Consider the following 4,902-nt stretch of genomic DNA (forward strand, 5'->3'; position numbering starts at 1 on the left):
CTATTTCCATGAGTGTGTGCGCCATGCGCCGACGTATGCACAAGTCCGCGCCTATCGCATTGATCAGAAACAACTGCACATACAGCACACGGACGCCTGTGGTATAGAAAATCAAAGAAACACCATAGGAAGGGACGTCTGTTGTAAAGGGAAATCAAACACTTACACAGAAATGGGGCTGTCTGCTGTTTGGAGAAGAACAATCCCATAGCAACATCGTTTGTTGTTTAGGGAAATCATGACAACTGCATAGCACGAGACGCCTGCTGTTGAGGGAAATCAAAACAAGGACGTAGCGACTTACGCATGTTGTTTAGGGAAATTAACGAAGCACCATAGCAATGGACGCCTGGTGTGAAGGGGAAGCAATGTGACAAACATCCTTTATCTACTTGACATCATCCGCGCAAATCATGTTATTCAATTATTGTTATCCGGGCTCCTCTCTCACGAATATTACTTATGAAAAAGGTTAACCCATCGTACATCATGCAGGAGGGAAAACAACAACAATTCTTTGAAAACTTCTGATAACAGTATTATGTGTCGGAAGCAATTGTCGTGTTATCTATTCATAAAAAATTCAAAAAAAAATTGAAATTGATGTGTTTTTTTGTGGAAAGTGAAAGTCCAGCTACAATCACAAACGCGCATACCAACAGGAATGTAATAAGTAGCTGTGAGGCCTGTGTTAACTGTACATCTTTGTGAAATTCACCACCGGTTCTGACATGGCAAGCAACACCGAGTATGGGGGAGGGGCAGGGAAGGGGGGCGAAAAATAGACGAAAACACACGTTTATCGTATTTATGCCTCTTGAAAATTATTATAAATCACAAAACTGGAAAGGGAACTTACGTCCTGCGACGTTTCGCCGATTAACAATCAGCTACTTCTGGCGTCCTTCTAGTGGAAGAATGGTCATTCTAATAATATATATAATATATCTATATATATTCTATGTGTGAAGTCGTCCAGTTTTGTGATTTAAAATAATTTTGGAGTTACACATCGACTGGATGAATGATAATCTATATCAGTTTATACCTTCTGTTTTGTCGCGAGAGATGAAGCTTGGTTCTCATTTTGGATATAAAGAGAACGATTTAAAGAAAATGACGATGAAATTACTTCTCACAGTCTTAATGATATTGGTGCACAAACATTAATCTAATGGGGATAACAGTTTAATTTCAAACGGCTTGTCAGTGTCAACACTTACACTACATAAGAATCACTTGACACTGAGGCATTGAATATGGGAAAAGGAAATAGAAAGTGATATTCTCCCGTTCCTATGAACGAAGCCTTGATTATAATATAGTCGATGGTACATGCATATGTAATTCTGTTTGAATGCAGAATTTATCTTCGTGCTGCCTCCAACGGCGAGTCATAGATTAATTATTACAAACACTATTAGGTTTTGCACTATATATTTGTATGACCAACCGCATGCAATGTGATCATAGTGAAAGATGTGCAGCTACAATCACACTATGCGATATAAACAAAAGAAAACAACTTCAGATTTAATGTCATAGTGTTTTCATATGAACTTATCAAAGTGTACTATATGTAACATACAAGCGTTTATCATAGTGTACATAGCAGGACGATTTATGCCCTAGCAAGCGTAGGTGTGAAGTGCAGTTATTTTCTTTTCTTTTTGTTTTTCATTCGTAGAATTTGTTTTATAACTCACACCAGAATTCAACGACAAGAATTCTATGATGCCTTTTCATTTACCATCTCGCAAGTTGTGAAGACTTCTTTATCCGTTACAACTCATTTTTTTTTTCATTCGTTGTCCGCCTGTGTAGATACGAGGTCACTGTGCACCAAGATTAATTGTATCTATTAGAAAAGAAAAAATAAAGCCAAATAATGATGATGATCATGTTTCTTTCTGAATCTCTATAGACGCTTTGTTTTCCACTACGAGCAATCACCAGATGAATAAAAAGCATTATCCGCATGTCAAATACTTTCAAGTGGCGCCCGATAGTCAACGTCTTCATCTTATGTGTCATGAGTGTTGTCCTCTTATGACTATCCTTTATCATCATCAATCCTATCACTTCCTGTCCACCCAATGTACCCCATTTCTCTACCCCTACTTTCCCCACTCCCTTCTCCCACTCCACTCCCACATCCAAATTTGATAGTCAGTATACATCTCCTGACAATCATCTTCGTTCCGTATATGAAAGATGTGCAAGCCACAAATCGACATTTAAAGGGGAATTCCACAGCAGTTCAATATTAGTCTTAACAGGGAGTAAAATTTTCAAAGCACAACATTGTAAATCTGATCAAAATCGGATGGAAAATAAGGAAGTTATGACATTTTCAAGTTTCGCTAATTTTTCAGGAAACAGTTCTTGAACAGTCAATGAGAGTATGTTAACAGTGAAGTAATGATGTCATCCCCTCACAACTTGCCATACTGTTTGTACATAAAATTTTGACATTTCCCAGTTTTCACTGAAACGAAATTAAGCTCCAGTCTCAAATTCTATATTATATCTTTAACTGATCATTATTCTGAAGTTATTCAGCCAAGGATAACATGTTTTAAACTTCAAAAACAGAAACAATGAATTTTCGTCAATTTTTTTTATACGCGATTAATGGAAAATTGTGAGGTGATGACGTTATCAGCTCACTCATAATTTTGTATCTTCATTTCAACTGTACTAAAACGTTCTACAGAAATTAGTGAAACTTCACAGTTTTATAACTTCCGAAATTTTGTCCAATGTCGGTCAAATTTTCACTGTTGTATAAGAGTCGTAATTTTTAACCCTTTCTTTTTAACATCAGATTATATAACTGGACTGGAATTCCTCTTTAAAGTAGACGAAAAGAATCACACAAATGACGTCATAGTCACCTGATAACGAAGACTCTTTCGAGATGCCCACTCAACGCTAGTCTGACTTTTAGACCCTCTGCTTGCACTATTTTGCTGTACAGAATATTGACGCCCTCAACGTCGAAAACTGGATCAGTTTAAGGGGCATTTTTGGGAAGGGACAAATATAAGGCAAAGGGTCTGGAAACAAGACTATGAAAAGTCAACGTTAGTTGAAGGATTCCGTAACTTATTGTAATCGTCCTAACTTTCTAGTGCCCGCATGGCTAAAATTTTCACAGATCTTTTGCTCTCGCCTCATGATGCACATAACATCTAACTCTCGTAGAATATCAATTTCCTCATTTTACTTTCTTTCTTCCTTTGGGAGGGGGGGGGGGTTGGGTGGGGATAAGACCACAAATCATCTAACAGCCATTCAATAAAGTTCTTGCTAAACAATCTACACAGATGCGTTCCAAACTCATGTGCTTATCATAACTAGAGAACATAACTAAAGAACATAAGACAACAGTGGTATACCAAATAATCAAATAACGAACAAGTTTAGCAACAATATTAGTTATCTATTTTAGCTCTGAAGAATCGAACTCCCCTGCACGTAGATGTGTATGCCTTATAAGTATATCTTTGAACTTAAATTCAAACAAGTTGAAATGATGACATTATACGATTTAACCCCGTCTTTGCTAGGGACTTTGGACGGTGTGTCCAACGCTATGTGGGGTTTTCTGTGCCATCCGGCACTCAAAGCGCACAAAAGGATTAAATTGATTTCATTTTGCGATGCTTTAATAAAAGAGTAGGTATTTGCATATACTGCATGACTTCCTCACTGTCAGAAATGATACGTCCATCGGAAAGATGAACATTGATGAAGACAATCGAGATATGTTAAAGCTTGAAAGATACATTTGTGCTATAAGGCCTATCAACATTTGAGGTGTGTCATGGTATGTAGTTTATTCAAAGTCTTCATGCCCGTTTTGGTAGAAGAATTTCAGTGTGCTTGTATTAACCCCAAGATTTGGTAGTGTCTAGGATGTGAAGTTGAAAGGTTGAAGAGAAACATAATTGCCATCGAAACTATACAACATGAAGGAAACATCTGTGCGTTAGCGTCGGATATACAGTCGAAAAACATTTGAAATTTTGTAATGAAAAACTACAAAGATATGTGAAGTCACATCTATACAGTGTTGTATCGGATCTTTCAGTCGACGAAGAAATGCAAAGTTTAATAAAAACTACAACAACAAACAGTAACATAATATATGTCAGTATCGGATTTGTAAAAGTCGAAGAGAGAGAGAAAAAAAATCATATTTCCATCAAGATGAACACAAAGTAAAGTCACATCTGTACATCGGGAAAAAGAGAAACACGGTAAGTGTTATTTGTTTGTTTTCATAGATGCTGAGGTACCCGTTGTGAACCATTCATCATGTTACTCTTGTTTTCCTTCTTTTCTTCTTTTTCTTTATGTGGGCTTCTTTTGTTCCCGCATGGGTTTTCTTAGCCCCCGGCCCCAGACGTGACTTCGGGCTAAAATGGGCTGCAGTCGCCGCCGCTATTATGCTCGTGTAATTCGTCACGGATGGACAGCGAAAATGTTACTAATGAGCAGCATCCTTCACTCTCTCTCTCTCTCTCTCTCTCTCTCTCTCCATCTCTCTCTCTCTCTTCCTCTCTCTCTCTGTGTCTCTCCCTATCTCTATATACTCTCCCTCTCCGTCCCTCTCAACTTTAAAAGCGATTGCTTTAAAATTGCCAAGAGATATGCGTTTAATTTTAGGAACAAATTGTTGTTTGCTGCATGTATAAACATTTTTGCCAAGACTATGTTATAGGAAGAGATATGATAGATATAAATATGGATGTATTTAAAGACATGGATATAGATTCTTGTTCAAATGTATGCATATTTATGCATGGCTTTAGATGGGCATTTACGGTACGTAAAGGAAAAAATCAGAGATGGAAAAGACACAGCATACTTTAGTGTAGCAATGGCCATACGTAG

Source organism: Diadema antillarum, unplaced genomic scaffold (genome assembly GCF_040938485.1).
Source record: "Diadema antillarum isolate AM-2024a unplaced genomic scaffold, OU_Dant_1.0 scf00000128, whole genome shotgun sequence".
In the NCBI taxonomy this organism is placed as follows: domain Eukaryota; kingdom Metazoa; phylum Echinodermata; class Echinoidea; order Diadematoida; family Diadematidae; genus Diadema; species Diadema antillarum.